The 17,794-nt window shown below is 35.3% G+C and overlaps 1 pseudogene; it reads right to left on the bottom strand.

The window, feature by feature from the left end:
- Positions 1-11,802: 11,802 nt before the first annotated feature.
- Positions 11,803-17,794, bottom strand: part of LOC141507343 (histone H4 transcription factor-like) — a 30,585-nt pseudogene continuing 24,593 nt past the window's right edge.

Raw genomic sequence — 17,794 nt, 5'->3', positions numbered from 1 at the left:
ATGAGTAGTATCCCTCTAAAAAAACATCAGAGAGTATTATAGGAATGAACTAGAAGCTTTTCAAATAAGACCAGAGGGTGATGCAAGATGTCCATTATCACCATCATTATTTAGTAATATTCTAGTGAAAAGAAAAAAGAAATTGAAGGAGTTAGAATAGACAATGAGGAAACAAAACTATTACTCTTTGTATATGATTTAATAGTATAACTAGAGAATCCCAGAGAAACAAGTAAAAAAATAGTTGAAATAATTAACAACTTTAGCAACATAGCAGGATATAAAATAAACATGCATACATCATCAATGTTTTTATATTTTACCAACAGAGTTTAGGCAGCTAGGTGGTGCAGCATATAGAGCACTGGGACTGGAGTCAGGAAGACCTGAATTCAAATCTAACCTTAGAGATTCACTAGTTGCGTGACCCTGAGCAAGTCATTTAACCCTGTTTGCTTCAGTTTTCTCATCTGTAAAATGAACTGGAAAAGGAAATTACAAACCACAGCACTACCTAATTCCTTTTGAAATAACAGCAAACAATATAAAATATTTGGTAGTCTATGTGCTGATAAAAAACCAGCAACTTTATGTACACAATTTCAAGTGCCATAATACATAAAATCATAACTAAACAAATGGAGAAATATTAATTACTCATGAGTGGGTCAAGCAAATATAATAAAAATGACACAATTCTATAAATTTATGTATTTAGTATCATACTAAAACAACTACCCAAAATTACTTCATAAAACTAAAAAAATACTAACACTTCATCTGGAAGAACAAAACATCAAGAATATCAAGGAAATCAATAAAAAATGTGAAGGCAGGTGGTTTTGCAGTACCAGATCTCAAATTGTATTACAATGTGGTAATCATCTAAACTATCCAATACTAAGAAATAGAGTGGTGGGGACAGGCACAACGGATAACGCATGGACCCTGGAGTCAGGAGGACCTGATTTCAAATCCAGTCTCAGACAATAGTAATTATCTAGCTGTGTGACCTTGGGCAAGTAATTTAACCCCACTGCCTTGCAAAAAAAAATAGAGTGGTGGATCATTGTAATAGATTATGTACACAAGGCACAGTAATAAATGACCATAGTAATCTAATGTTTGGTAAACTCAAAGAACTCAACTCTCTGAGACAAGAAGTCACTATTTAACAAAAATTACCGGCAAAATTGTAAAATAGTTTGAAAGAAACTAGATATGGATCAACATTTCACACCATATGCCAAGATAAGGTCAAAAAGCCATATGATTTAGAGACCTGATAATTGTATCTATCAGATCTACGGAAAAGGGAAAAAGAGAGACAAAATATTATGAGATGTAAAATAGATCATTTTTATTAAATGAATTTAAAAAGTTTTGCACAAAAAAGTGCAGTCAAAATGTAAAACTGGACAAAATATTTTTACCGCAAGTTTCTTTGATAAATGCTTCATTTTTCAAATATATAATGAATGAAATCAAAATCTTAAGAATATGATTCACTCAAAAAAAGGAAAATGACCCATTTATACAAAAATAATTATAGCAGCTTTTATGTGGTGGCTAAGAAATTGGAAATCTAAGGGATGTCCATCAACTGGAGAATGACTAAACAAACTGGTATATGAGTGTGATAGAGTATGGAAATATGTTTAATATAGTTATACATGTATAACATATCAAATTACCCACTTTCAAGGGGCGGGGGGAGAGAAGGGAGGAAAGGAGGGAATGTAGTACTCAAAAATCTTACAAAAAATGAATGTTGAAAACTATCTTTATGTGCAACTGGAAAAAATAAAGAGAAATCATTACAGAATAAAAATAGGAAAAACCTGGAAAGATGAAAGATTTACTTAAACTGATTCAAAGTGAAGTGAACAGATCCAGGAGAATGTTGTGTATATATATATATATATATATATATATAGAGAGAGAGAGAGAGAGAGAGAGAGAGAGAGAGAGAGAGCTCTATTGTAGTGAATGACCTAGCTATTCTTATCAATGCAATGATCCAAGATATCCCAAAGGTCTAAAGATGAAGAATATTATCTGCCTCCAGAGAAAGAACTGATATTATTTGAATATAGCCTGAAGCATGCTATTTTTCATTTCTTTCCTTTTTCTCTTAATTCTTCTTATACAAAATGACTAATATAGAAATGTTTTACATTATTGCACATGAATAACCTATATCTTACTGGTTATTTCTCTCATGGTGATGGGGGGTAAGAAAAGCAGGGATGGAACTTTTAACTCAAAACTAAAAAAAAAAATGGGAATAGCGGGGTGGTGCAGTGAATAGAGCACCAGTCTTGGAGTCAGGAAGACAGGAATTCAAATTTAGCCTCATATACTTAATAATTCCTTAGCTGTATGACCTTGGGGCAAGTCACTTCACCCCATTGCCTTGTAAAAATAAAAAAAAAAACCTTTAAGAAATAAGTAAATGGGGTGGCTAGGTGGCGCAGTGGATAGAGCACTGGCCCTGGAGTCAGGAGTACCTGAGTTCAAATCTGGCAAGCCACTTAACCCCATTGCCTTGCAAAAAAAAAAACACCTAAATAAAAAAAAGTAAATGTTTTGAAAGTTGTTTTAACATGTAAATGGGGAAAAATAATTTAATTAAAAATATGAGTCATTCCTTAGTTGATAAATGGTCAAAAGGTATGAACAGACAGTTTTCAGAAGAAATCAAATCATTAGTAACAAAAAAAATTCTTTAAATCAGTATTAGAGACATACAAATTAAAACAACTGAGATACCATCTAACACCCATCAGACTGGCAAAGGAAATTGAGAAATGTTGGAAGGGATGTGGAAAAATGGACACTAATGGAGTTGTGAACTGATACTGTGGAGAGCACTGTGGAGAGCAATTTGGAACTATACCCAAAGGATCATAAAACTATGCATACCTTTTGATCTAGCAATACCACTGCTAGGGCTGTATCCTATAGAGACTTTTTTAAAAAAATGAAGAAGAGGGTGGCTAGGTGGCGCAATGGATAGAGCACCAGCCCTGGAGTCAGGAATACTTGAGTTCAAATCTGGCCTCAGACACTTAATATTTACCTAGCTGTGTGGCTTTGGGCAAGCCACTTAACCCCATTGCCTTGCAAAAACTAAAAACTAAAAAAAAAAATGAAAAAGACTTATTTGTTCAAAAAAATTTTAGCAGCTCTTTTTGTAGTGCCAAAAAATTGAAAATTGGGGAGATGCCCATCAATTGGGTAATGGCTGAACAAGTTGTGGTATTTGATTGTGACAGAATACAATTGTCCTATAAGAAATTATAATTGGGATATTTCAGAAAGAACCTCTACCTGAACTAGAGTACTCCATGCATGGCCATACACAGTCCCCAGTGTCCACAGACTTCTCTATCTTCCTATATTGACCTAGGCTGGACAAATGATTCACTGTCATTTTTTTCTTGGATTTCCCTAACAGGATTTGATCTGGTACAAATTCTAGATCTGTTTCAATGAGGTTAGAGGAGATGGGGGGGAAGGCCAAGGGAGGAACATGAGCCATTATAGAAATATGTTTAGCATGATTTAATAATATAATCTCTATAAAATTCTTACCTTCTCAAAGAGGGGGTGAGGGAGGGAGAGAGAAAATTTGGAACTCAAAACTTTCAAAAAGAGATGTTAATTTATTTTTCGCCTAATTGGAAAAAAATAGAGAAAAGATAAAAACATTGTTTAATCCCTTAAAAAACCAAAAACTCTTGCTTTATCTCTTCCAGGGATTCTACCTGACTTTGAGTCCACCCTAAGTTCTTTTCCTAGATTTTGATTTTAGATGGGGTTTTTTCCTTGTTAAATATTTAATTATTTTGAGTTTTACAATTTTTCCCCCAATCTTACTTCCCTTCCCCACCCCACCCCACAGAAAGCAATTTGTCAGTCTTTACTTTGTTTCCATGTTGTACATTGATCCAAATTGAGTGTGATGAGGGAGAAATCTGAGTGTGATAAGAGAGAAATCGAGTGTGATGAGAGAGAAATCAATTTTAGATGTTATAGATTCACTTTCTTCTTATTGATTTGGTATCTCAAGTATTCCTGGACCACAAGAGCTTTTTGTGGTGGGGTTTTTTTTGGCATATTCTTTTGGGATATTTTCTGATATCAGACTCGATGCCAGAGTTGGTATCTGCACACTTCTGGAAGGTCTAAGCTAGTCCTGATGCTGCTTTCATTTCAGTACCTCAGAAGCAATTTGGGGACCTGCTAGCCCTCAATATTCAAAAACTTATGTGATTCAGAGCAAAATCTTATTGTTGCCTTCTGTATAGTGATGGCCAGAGTGGCAACATGTCTTCGAATTTCACAGTTAATGTTATGTGTCTTGAATAAATGTGCAAAAGAAACTCCAACTATCTCATGGGAACACTTGCACATGACTCTAGATCATACTTGGCACTGTGCCTTCTTTGGTCTATTTCTATATAATATCTAAACAGGTCTTGGTTTGGTATGGGATCCATTACACTATTCTGTTCTCCTATTACCAAGGACTAGAACAAGTATAAACTACCCTAATTAATCCAAATAAAACCTATTTACTGCCAAGCTGGCATGGGTCCTCTTTCTTTGATATCTCAGTGTTCTCTCAAGAGGGTCTATGTCCTGTAAAGGACATATCCAGGCAGAAGAAATCATTCTACTTTCAGTTGGTGTAGCTCACAGGAGAGTATGCACCAGAAAAATCTTGTGTTTTTACACCCCTGACCTGAACTCTATAAATTCCAAACCTGGGTTGGGTTTTCCTAGCCCTGGACTCAGGATCTATCAGCCAAACAGGAAACTGCCTGTTCAAAGCAATAGAAATGCAGGTTCTCTTTGGTCTGGAATTTCTTCCCTGATTATTTCTCTGCAGGCTTCAGATTTGTCTAGAACCTCAAACTTGCTCTGTTTCTGGAAGCTGAAATTCACCTCTGTTCTTTTGTACTTGCTCCTTAGAGACCCCTGGATGCAGGGGCTCTTCCTCAGTCTACTCTAAATCTGTGACCCAGAATAAGTTTGTAAGTCACACATTTGCCATTTAGCGCCTATTCTGTCATACTGTCATGTCATGTCACAGGCCTGGGAGTGCCATGTACTCAAGTGCTCCAGGCTTGGTACTCCTGACCAGACACTGTTCCTAGTGTCCACAGAACGACTCTATCTTCCTATTTTGACCTCAGCTGGATAAATGACTGACTCACTATCATCTATTCTTGGGTTTCCCAAAGAGGATTAGTTTGGGCTGGTCTGTTTCAATGAGTTGCTTTTTGGGGGATGGGAAGGTGAAATAGAAGGTCATTGTACTGCTTCCTGCTACTTTTCCATCTTGGTTCTGCTTCTTGTGACATATAAAAAGTTTGAGATTCATAATTTCTGGACAATAAATTATTTTATTAATTATGCTAGCAAATAATTCATAAAAGGTTGGTTATTTAACCTTCCCTAATAAACCAAAGATAATTTATGGAGGCCTCCCAATGATTATGTGCTCTTGGAAGAGTGGGTGTTCTGAAAGGCAGAAATCAAATCTGATTGATTAAAAATTTATGAGAAAGTAAATTTGCAAATCAATGTTGAACACTACTTTTTTGTGAAATTGAAAAAATAATTACAAGAATACTCTAAAAATAAAAATTTAAATTTAAAAAAGAAAGAAAAACAATGAGAATGAATATTATAATGAAAGACATATTCTAGTGAGGAGTTGGGTGATATAGCTTTGATTACATCACTCAATCCCAGACCATTTCCAAACTCTGCAATCTCAACAAAGGATCTTCCTCTCCAAGCCTTTAAAGAGCACAATGGGCCAGAATTCATCTAGATTAGATTCTCTTTGTAAGATTTTTTCTAGTTGGGTGGGGTGACAATTCCACCTAGATGAGATAATCTTCATGGGATATATTCTTGGACAAGGTCAGTAATGTTCTTCAAAGATTGGTTATATTTATCACTTTATTTCTGAATAAGGAAATAGAAAAAGATCTTAATAACTGGTTATTAATATGGGAGAAATAATAATTTCTCTCACTGTTTTGCTCGTTCTTTATAATTTTACATTTTTTTTATGAATCCTCTTTCCATTCACACTGTACTTCATTACCATAATTTGTTGTCCATTCTTTAATGGATGGGCATCTACTTAGGGGGTGTAATGGATAGAGCATTGGGGATGAAGTCAGAAAGCTGAATAAAAAGTTGGCCTCAGACATTAATCATATGAGCTTGGACAAGTCACTTAATCTGTACCTAAATTTCCTCATCTGTAAAATGGGAATAATAATAATATCAACCTCAGGGTTGTTGCGAAGATTAAATAAGATAGTAATTATAAATCATTTACCACACAATTTAAATATTGATTATTATTATTATTTCTAATTCTTTCCTATCACAAAAAGTTCTGTTCTAAATATTTTGATGTATATGAGGTCAGTGACTTCCTTGAGTAATAAATCCAATAATGGAATCTCTGGGTCAAAAGGAACAAGACATTTTTGTTGCTTTATTTACATAATCCCATATTAAAATTGCTTCAAAAATGGTTGTATTTGATTCACAGTCCTACCAACAATGTGCCAGTATATTTTCCTACCACCCCTCCAACACTGACTTTTTCTACTTGTCATTTTTTTGCCAAATTTCAGGGTGTGAGGGGAAATCTCAGAGTTGTTTTGATTTTTATTTACCCTCAATTCTCAACTTTTGTGGTCCTTTTTTTTCCTTTTTTTGTTTGTTTTTTTGTTTTTTAGGTTTTTGCAAGGCAAATGGGGTTAAGTGGCTTGCCCAAGGCCACACAGCTAGGTCATTATTAAGTGTCTGAGGCCAGATTTGAACCCAGGTACTCCTGACTCCAGGGCCTGTGCTTTATCCACTGCGCCACCTAGCCACCCCTACTTTTGTGGTCCTAATGTTCCTAGAAAACTATACAAAGTTTTATTTTTAAATGCAAATATAGATATATTGAACTCTAGTAAATGGGGGAGCAAAACTGGAATCTTTCACCAGAGATTGCTGAAAATATAGTTTTTTTCTATTTAATTCTTTATAACAAAGCATTCATTCTGATAGCATGCACTTTCTCTAACAGGTAACCATAAAAAGTAGTGGAGAGGAGAGCTGGGGAACTCCTGCCTAGACCAGCTTGGGTGGGAAGGAACAGAAGCTTGCTGGCAAGAAGGTGGGGGTAGGGGGTGGAGGATAATCACCATCTTATTTATCTACAAATTTAGCTGCTTTTTCATTTTTTTTTCAGTTCCTCATCTCTCATTTGAGAGGTTACTTTAGCATTTTTCTGGAACCAATTCATGAACATTTTCACTAATATTTTCCTTTTTATTTGAGGACATAATGAATATGGATTCCTTAATAAATGACTGTAGACATTCCAACATGGTTTATCTAACACCTTTACTTTCTCACTAAGCTACTTCACTGACTTTTTCACATGGGTTTAGAGCTCAGAGGACTTGTCTTTGTTTTCTAATAACTTTAATATAAAACTTGAGTTTTAAAGACAAACAGTAAAATATGCAACTAATCTGTGAAGAGTTCTCTTCACAACGGTATGGGGAACAAGACCAGAGAAGCGCCTGGTAGGTTACCAATCACTCCATAATCTTGCTCAGATATCTCTCAAATTTTTCTCTACTGGGAATAGTTGCAAATGTGCATAGTTACCAACTTGGATGGTAAAAATGCAGTTAATAAAATTACATGAATGCATGAAGTGAAGCAAATTAAACTTGTAAATGTTGAGGATTGACTATGAGAGTGCATACTATCATATCATATTATCAGTGACCTGGAGTATTTTTTCAAGTGGTACTTGATTGTTATTCTTTTAAGAACTTGATTACTGTTTAGGAAATGATTTTCTATTATGCATATACACGTGTAGACATGTATATATATACATGTAAATTACACATATGTATATATATATATGTTTATATATTTTGCATATTTCCTTATTAGGGAAATTTGATGACTTTTTCCTCCATTCCATTGCTTCTCTTCCCCAGCCTTCTTAAGAATTACTTCCTTAGCTCCACCCTCCACCCTTCCCAAATTTTCTTAGATACATCTGAGACTATTTGTGTAAGAACACCACTTTCCATCTTCTGACTTTTCACTGTCTCTCTCAAACCTGGAATTCTTTCCTTCCACTCTACTCCCTGGGTACCTTGACTTCTCTCAAGATTCAGCTCAAATCGTCCCTTCAGGAGGCCTTTCCTTTTTCTCATCATCATCCTCTCCTGCCCCTTTCTCCAGCTCTTGACTTCCATTTACACTATATGTAATTTTGTATGTATAATCTTTTTTTCAATATTGTCTCCTATGTTACAATGTGAGTCCCTTTAGGGCAGGCACCCTATTTTGACCTCTATCTCCAGGGTTTAGAACACTGTCTGACCCATATTAAACAATAAATGCGACTGACATGATTTCTTGGCACTTAAAATTTATATATTTTTCTTATGACAGAAATTCATTTCTTGATGCTCCTTTTGAACCAAATCTTTTTTGTATTTGTAGCCTCTTCCATTTAATACAGTGAATTTATACATAGTATCTATATCAGAATAGCTAAATCTCAGAGTTTGAATGGACCTGAGAGATGATCTAACCCTAAATCATATAAATCCTTTACATCCCCAGTAAGTGACCATTCAAATATTTTGGTGGGGACTTCTAGAGAGGAAGAAGCCACTAAAGGCAGCCAATTCTATTTTTTTGATAAAGCTATTTTTTTCTTTCAAAACTGCTATACATTGTTTTTAGATCTTCTGGGACAAAGTAGAGCAAATCTAATTCCCATATTATAATCCCTTAAATGCTTGAAGATAAAAATCAGTGCCCCGCCCCTGCAGCAACTGTTCCACTTTGAGGGGCAGTAGGGTTTCCATCTGTGAAATGAATAAAGAAACAATTGTAGTAAATAAGCGCCTTGATCAAATACAGAGATGAGCATCAGGATGTCACGTTTCTCATTCCCAGCATCCACCCACTGGGATCTCCTGCCTAGCTCCACAAGTGATAAACTATTTTGGCTAGAGGAGATTGGAGGGTTGGTCAGTAACAGGACAGCTGAGATCAAGACAAATTCTTGCTAACTTAACTGTCTTATTTTAGTATCTTTAGAATTCTGGTCCATTCCAAATGCTATGAATTCTAGATTCATAAGATTCATAATTGCTCTAAATTTTATTATCTTCATCTAAAATTGCTTTTCCTGAAACTGTCAAACATCATTTTAAATTGTTGTACTTTGCATGCTCTAAAGACTGAATTATTATATATTGCTATAAACTAATTGAAGCAATTTTTATATTGCCTGGTATCTGAGAAAATAGTGAATGGCAGGTTGATAAAATTTTTTATGGGTAGTTTTATTTTTATATAATATCTTTTACTTGTGCCCATGTAACCTAGAAACTGTATGAGATGGTTTAGGCTTCCACTTAGCCCTACCTACAATAACCAGCATAGACTATTGTAAACAACTGAACTGGTAACAACTCTCAGGAACTCACAATACGATCCTCCTGGTTGTCATTATAACTGACTCAAAGGGTCATCTACTTACAACTGAGCAAGAATGTTCTTTGCTTCATGTAAAGTGAGATATCCAACTTGTAAAGATTTTGACTGTTATTTTCTCACAGCTCATTATATAGCTGGTGGCATCTTCCCTCCCCTTCTCTCCCCCAAATTGTAAGACATAGTAACTCAGGCATGTGACCTTTAGAGTCCTCCCATGTATTTTTTTGGCAAGGTAATGGGATTCAGTGACTTGCTGAATGTCACATATAGGTAATTATTAAGCCTCTGAGGTCACATTTGAACTCAAGTCCTTCTGACTCCAGGGCTGATGCTCTTATCCACTGTGCCACCTAGCTGCCCCTCCTCCCATGTTCTTGAAGTTAGAACAGTTTGAGCCTCAGAAGATCCAGCAGATCATTGATCTGCAACATAGGGAGATTAATTCTAATAGTCCTTCGAGTCTGGATACAAAGTTTGTGTTTCCCAAAAAGTAGTTCCATATTTTAGCATGGCATAAGGACCCTTACTTACTTGGATAGCCTGATAACAATTTTACCAACAACCCCATCTCATCTATCTCATGTCAAAAGCTGGACCCAAAGCTCCTTATAAGGGAAAGCCTCCACCCACCTAACATGGTGCAGGCTCCATACTTTGTTTGTAGAGTGACTATTTGTGTCAACAGTGCTATTTACCCAATCTCCTACTTAAACTTTACTAGATAATAAACAACCTAATTCTATGTGTGACTGAAAAATCACAAAATCAAAGCCTGATTCAAATGGGCTATACTCAAAAGGTAGGACCTTTTGCATCTGAAGCAAGCCAGTTAGTTATAAGGTCTTAAGAAAGAGAAATAACTTCAGTCTGCCAAATTCATTCTTTGAAAAAAAAATCTCTCTCTTGTATTCCAATAATAAACTGATTACAAAGAGATTTGTGTATAATATACACAAAACTTCCCATTTTAGACATCAGAAAAGGGACAAAGACCTACTTCTGGGGCTTCTAATTGGTTCTGCAGAATTTGTAAGAATAAAATTTGCACAGCATCTCTAAGTCAATAGAATTCCTTAATAGTAAAAAAACAACTCAATACACATACATTTCTCACACACACACATATATACATATAAATATACACAACACACAGATATATGTACACATATACATGCCTACACATATTCATATTTTATATATAAAATATATACACACAAAAACCCTATAAAAGTTCTCTTAGCCAACAGAACTCTGCCACTATCAAAAATTCTTGTGTGTGTGTGTGTGTGTGTGTGTGTATATATATGTATATCAAGTGGCATACATATACATATATCCACAAACACACACAGATAACAGGATTTTAGGATCCTATGACTTAAGTATTATTTTGGGGTAAAGGGGACATGTATGTATACATATCTATAGTATCTGTCATAGATCAATTAGACCCCTAATTTATTCCAAACAATAGAGGTGATTCAATGACATGTAAAGTCTCCCAGCTATTTTTGTTGCCCTTCTATCTATTGCCCATGGGGAGATGGCCATAAGCATTTGACCAATAAGTGATCCTGTTTGCTGGCCTGTGGCCTGCCTTTCTATCAGCCAAATGTTTTGACATCTATTTATTAGGGCAGACCATGGGTGAACTCGCTGACTCAATAGGACCTCCTGAAAGGTCAAACTAGGTCTATTAAGGTCTGTATTCAGTTCACCTGTCAACCCCTGGGATGCTGTATTTTGTTTTTCTCCTGTAGGGAGATCAAACAATGAGACTCTGTATTTTTCTGTGCCTCTGCATCATAAGACTATCAATCATTATAAAACTAAAGCCTTGGAGGAAAGGGGTGCCTCAGATCATGAGGAAGATCTGAGATTCACTTCATTATGGGGGGGGGCTAGGGACCCTTCAGTAATGTATCATAGGCTCAGAGTTCTGTCTCTCTTTTCTTTATTATAGAGTGGATAATTTTGGACCCCACATAAACACATACCAAAACTTTGTTCACAGGATGCTAGAGTCCCTTATCTGATCTTAATTAAAAAAAAAAAAAAGAATGTAACCCTGAAGCCATATTAAACAACATCCAGCAACCAAACCAAATATTCTGGTTCATAAATTCAGGCTTGTGCAAAGAGACATTTGTGGGTCATAAAATACAATAAAAATTACTAAAAACGGGGCGGCTAGGTGGCGCAGTGGATAAAGCACCAGCCCTGGAGTCAGGAGTACCTGGGTTCAAATCTGGTCTCAGACACTTAATAATTACCTAGCCATGTGGCCTCATTGCCTTGCAAAAACCTAAAAAAAAAAATTATTTTTTAAATTACTAAAAACAAAGACTAAAAAGTATACAAAATTCCTAGGATTGAAGTAATTCAGAGAAAATGGATAGCCTCAGTATTTATCATAGCAACTGGTCATGCTAGGTAAGAAAATTGTTCTTACAGTGCAAAGGAAATTTCACTAAAATCCCTGATATGAACTCTCCATAGGCTGGAGTTTTTTATACCTTGGGCTTTTAGGAATCAAAAGAGTTATGATCCCTATAACAGCCTAACTAATCCCTTAAAGGGAAAAGAACCCAGTCTACATAAGTTTTGTTGTACTATACATAGTCAATGGCACCTAATGGAAACATGACTGATGATGAACCTCTCTATATTCAGCTTGGTTGATCCTCAATTAGCAGACACTCTATTTTGCTATGACCGTATCATATTCAAAACCTTAAAAATATGGTAGAACCTAACAATTTATAATTCTCTGATATGATCTTCGGTAACCCTGGATTAACTACATACTATGATGGGACATAAAGACTTTTGTGGGAAGAATATGATTCCATTTACACAAAATATTAAAAGCAGTTTATAAATTGCAATCTTTGAAATATTTTAACTGATATAGATCTCTACTAACCCATTTACTCCCTTCCCAACCTGCACCTGCCCATTTTCAAATTTATAAGGTTAGTATGGGGAAAAAAAAGATAAAGGAGTTAGAGAATAGACCAAGAAAACTTCCAACCCTCCCTTCTCAATACTTTTCTCTATACATCCTTTTTTTAAGTTTAGAATTTCTTCTTTTTAATGAAAAAGTTATCCAATGTTATCCAAAAGTCATCCAATGTTATCCAAAATGATTACTAAATAGTCCTTTCTAAAACTCAAGAAACATTTTAATATTTCTATGTGGTCATTTTTAACAATGAAGATGTGTTTTTTTTTCATTTTTACCATTGCATTCAATGCCATAGTTTCATTAAATTCATTTGGAGGATTTTCAAATGAGAATGGAACATTTTGAAGTTCATAATATAAAGACTTAAAGAAGTATCCATTTCTGACATGGATTTTTCTACTGGAGATCTAGATTGTTGCCAAAACTGTGAAGCATGAAATCCTGTGGACAATCCTTTGTAAGAAGCATTGCTATTATTCCTAGTACAATTTTGGCTCCCCAAAAGTCTTTTGAGGAGATTTCCTGCAAACAAAATCATAATTTAATTTCATGACAGTTTTAAAATTATCTGTATTCAAAGTCCATTTTCATCTTCTTTGGATCTATCAGAATATAAGAAAATACAAATAAACCAATAAAAATACATATATATATATATATATATATATGTCTTTATTATGATCTAAATTAAAGAGATGAGATATAGAGTCAATATCCATAAGGAAGGAAACAAGTAAATTCATGAATCGTTTTGATTTTATTCCCCAAATAAGAATAAAACAAGAAAGTCTATCTTATTGTCTTTTCTCATAATAAATGCACAATATGTATTTATTAATTTAGTAAATGGCATTTCAAATGTTGGAATTCCCCTGAGTATATGTGAATTTTAACACTTCTGTATTGTACAACTGAGAACCAGACACTGTTAGCTAAATAATCAAGGTCAAAGGTATTATTGCAACAAATTCATTTTAAAAATAAAAAAGTAAATAAGCAGCAATTGTTAGTCTTCTCCTCTATTATAATAACTGACCACTGTTATGTCAATAATACACTTCAACATGAATTTACATTTGTAGTGGAAACCATTTTTAACAACAAGGTGCTGTAAAGTCCTGAAATTGGAACCACATGACCTTAGTTTATATTTTTTTGGGGGGGTTGTTTTTTTTTAGGTTTTTGCTAGGCAATGGGGTTAAGTGGATTGCCCAAGGCCACACAGCTAGGTCATTATTAAGTGTCTAACACCGGATTTGAACCCAGGTACTCCTGACTCCAGAGCCGGTGCTTTATCCACTGCGCCACCTAGCTGCCGCCCATGACCTTAGTTTAAATCCTGGCTCTACTACTTACTACAAGCATGACTTTGAGAAATTCTGTTTGCTCAGTTGAGGTGGTTGGATTACATAATCTCCAATGCCTCTTCTAGATCTAGATCTATGATGTTAGGTATAATCAGCCTTAAGAACGAAAGAGTCAACAAAAATTAGAACTTAATAATTAGGTATTCTTCCCTAATATAGTCCTGCAATTGTTAGATGTTTCCTGTATCTAGATCTATATAGAATTATAGATGTATATAGTTATATATAGCTATATGGATATGAGTCTAAAGAAATACTCTTCATATATTGAATTTGTATGGGAAATGATGTCTAATCAAATTAACTCTAAAGAATAATAATTACTTTCTATGAGTTCTTCAAAACACTTTACAAGTTGAATCTCTGGTAGAATTCCCACTTCAAAAGAAAAGAATAAACTGAATGTCATTGTTATTCATATCCACTAAGGAAGTTAATGACAAAAATAAAGGCCTCATATGCACTAAAATAATAATAGCAGCATTTTTAATAATAAAAATGAACTAAAAATAAAATTAATGCCCCTTGATTGGGAGCTCACTGAACAAATTTTAGTACATGAATGCAATGGAATATTATTGTGAGGTAAGAAAAATAAGATAGTTGCATGGGAAGCCATATGAACTGATATAGAACAAATAAAGTAGAACCAGGAAAACAATCTAATGACTAAAGCAAAATAAATAGAAAGGAACAGCAGAACAAGCAAAGCTGGATTCTGTTGAATTCTAATAAATAATTCTGTACCAGACGAGATATGAGAAGGTACTTCCTCTTCCTTCCATGCAGAGGTGGAAGATTATGGGTATGAAGCATTGAATATATTAGATTTTTTTTATGTTGTCTAGTTTTATGGAAAATTTTTCCCTGTTTTTTAATGAAGGGAGGAAAGCAATATTTTGGGATAAGTTATAGAAAAAAGATATTAAATTTATTTCAAAAACAGAATAAGCTTATGGAAAAACTCAAAATGAATACCTGAAGTGAGAACAGCAACTGAGCTAATGCATCTTCTGGAGGTATAAAGTCAATGTGTAATACCAGAAAAAACACTTCTGACAGATAAGGAATTTGAACTTTATGGTACCATTATTCTGCAAATGAAGAAATTGTAACAAAATTAGAGAAAATAAGACTTTTTAAAAGTAGGTTTATAATTGGGAAACCTTATTGTTAAGAATGCTTATTCTTTACAATGTAATCAATTTTGGGTGTATGTTCCTCTTAAGTAGAATGTTTCTTTTTTCCCACTTATTCATTAACACATACTAATTTTAAAATAACACAAGAGTTCACATCCAGCACTTGTCTTTTGATTTAGTCAGTCACAAAATTTGCCTGGTTCACTGAGAGGATAAGTGATTTGCACAGAATAGTTGGTCTTTGTTAGAGGTAAGATTTGAACTCAGGTCTCTGTTACTATCCACCATGATTGGCTGATTCTTCTTGCTGACCTCATAGCAAGAAAATGTGTAAAACAGTTGACAAGTTTGTGGTTTTTAATACTAAATAGGGAAAGTATTTTCTGAAATTTTTTTTTTTACTGGGGTGTGACCTCATGCTACAGCTTCTTGGAACTACCTTAGAAAGGTGGCTCAGGTGGACATCAAAGGTGGAAAGCAGCCCTGAAGAGGGCTTGGAAGCCCTCACATCAAGGTACTATTCTTCTTTGAACACACCTACAACAGGGCTAAACCAAGTTGAGGGTAACCAAGGGAGTCTCAAACGCATTGGTGAGTAGTGGGGGATCTCTACACCAAGCATGTGAAATCTTCCTCTGGTGGGAATGGGTGAAGGAGAATACTTCATTCCAATGTCAGCTGAAACAGGTGCTGTGGAGTACTTAGAGCTTGGTTAGACATCGAAGATGCCAAAGTCATCTACTGCATCTAGGGCCATCACCTGTTGTCTTGATTCTGTCACGCTATGCTGGATCATGATGACTTTGGAGGAGATAGTGAGGCAGATGACATTGTGCAGCTCTACCTCACTTAAATCCAATTTACATATTAACAAAAAGACATCCCCCATACTTCTTTACCATTCCTCAAAGTCCTGTGGTGACAGGCAAGTGACAAAGCAGCAGGTGTGGATACACTGGGAACTGTAGTCACAACCTGCACATGGGCAGCCCAGGCCATAGGGTTGTTTCCTCACTGAAAGAGGCTGTGGGATTCGGCAACTCCCTGGGTGACTGAGCAGCCCTTTTAAGGATTGCACTGCTCATTTCCTGATGCAAAGAAGGGGCTAGAAAAGTTGCCCTAAAAATTGTCTGTTTGCCCAATCTTGGTCTGATTACTGTGGCAGGCAGGAAATCCCACAATGAGATCAAGACACCAAAAAACCTACAAAAATTCAAAGACTCCACTCATCATCAGTGCATAGAATATGTGCACACTCATAGATAACACAAGATCCAATAGACCTGAACGATAGCTCTTGTTCCAAGAGAATTCAACAGGTATCAGATTGAAATAGCAGCTGTGAGTGAAACAAGACTGGCAAATGAAGGCCAGCTTACTGAAGTCGTAGTCAACATGTTGTTGGACTGGACACATTGTTAGAATGCCAGGCATATGTCTGCCAAAAAGACTATTTATGGAGAACTCACTTACAGTAAGTGCTCATAAGGGGGTCAGAAAAAGTTATACAGGCCACCCTGAAGGACTCATTAAAGACCTTTAGAATTGATTATACAGCATAGGAGACACTGGCACAGGACCACCCAGCATGGCATGCCTTCATCATTGAAGGTGCTGCACTCTATGAGGAAGGTAGAATTGAGGTGGCTCAAAGGAAACATGTCAGGTGTTCTCATGGACTATTTGTGTCAGACTTGTGGTTGATCATACAGAGATTGTATTGGTTTGATCAGCCACAATCAGACACACTGTAATTTGTCTCAAAGTGATGTCATTTTGGTCTTCAATAACAAAGGAGAAGAACCAACCAACCAACCAATCATTTTCTGAAATTTTTTTTCCTTTGTCATAGGCATATATATAAAAATTGAGATACAAAATGTCAAAGATTAATTCAGTTAAAAAAAAACAACAAAGATTTTGCTTTTAGTTACTTCATTCACTCTTTTGTAATGCTGCCTAAATGTTTGTAAGGTACAGAAGGGAAATCACACTCATTCACATCACAACAATAGGCAGATGAATTATTGTGTGTTTCAATGTGTTTATGTAGATCATATGGATTCTTAAAGCTGATAATATGCCCAAAGGGCAATTAAAAATGTGCATATACAGCAATACCACTACTGGGTCTATACCCTGAAGACATGATGAAAAAGGGTAAAAACATCACTTGTACAAAAATATTCACAGCAGTCCTGTTTGTGGTGGCAAAAACTGGAAATTAAGTGAATGTACTTCAACTGGGGAATGGCTGAACAAACTGTGGTATATGTACACTATGGAACATTATTGTTCTATTAGAAACCAGGAGGGATGGAATTCAGAGAAACCTGAAAAAATTTGCATGAACTGATGCTGAGTGAGATGAGCAGAGCCAGAAAAACATTGTACACCCTAACTGCAACATGGGGGTGATGATCAATCTTAATGGACTTGCTCATTCCATCAGTGCAAGAATCAGGCTTAATTTTAGAATATTTGTGATGGAGAATACCATCTGTATCCAAAGAAAGAATTGTGAAATTTGAACAAAAACCAAAAACTATTGCCTTTATTTTTTTTTAAAAAGTTATCTTCTTATGTAATTTTGCTATCTCATATTTTATTTTTTCCTTAAGGATATGATTTCTTTCTCAATACATCATGTTGATGCTATACATTGATCAAAATTGAATGTGAAGACTATCAGACTGCCTTCTGTGGGGGGTGGGGGGGAGGGAAGCAAGATTAGGGGAAAAATTGTA

The sequence above is a fragment of the Macrotis lagotis genome, chromosome 1 (assembly GCF_037893015.1).
Source record: "Macrotis lagotis isolate mMagLag1 chromosome 1, bilby.v1.9.chrom.fasta, whole genome shotgun sequence".
In the NCBI taxonomy this organism is placed as follows: domain Eukaryota; kingdom Metazoa; phylum Chordata; class Mammalia; order Peramelemorphia; family Peramelidae; genus Macrotis; species Macrotis lagotis.
Note: the sequence above shows the minus strand (reverse complement) of the source record. Positions and strands in the feature narration are given on the sequence as shown.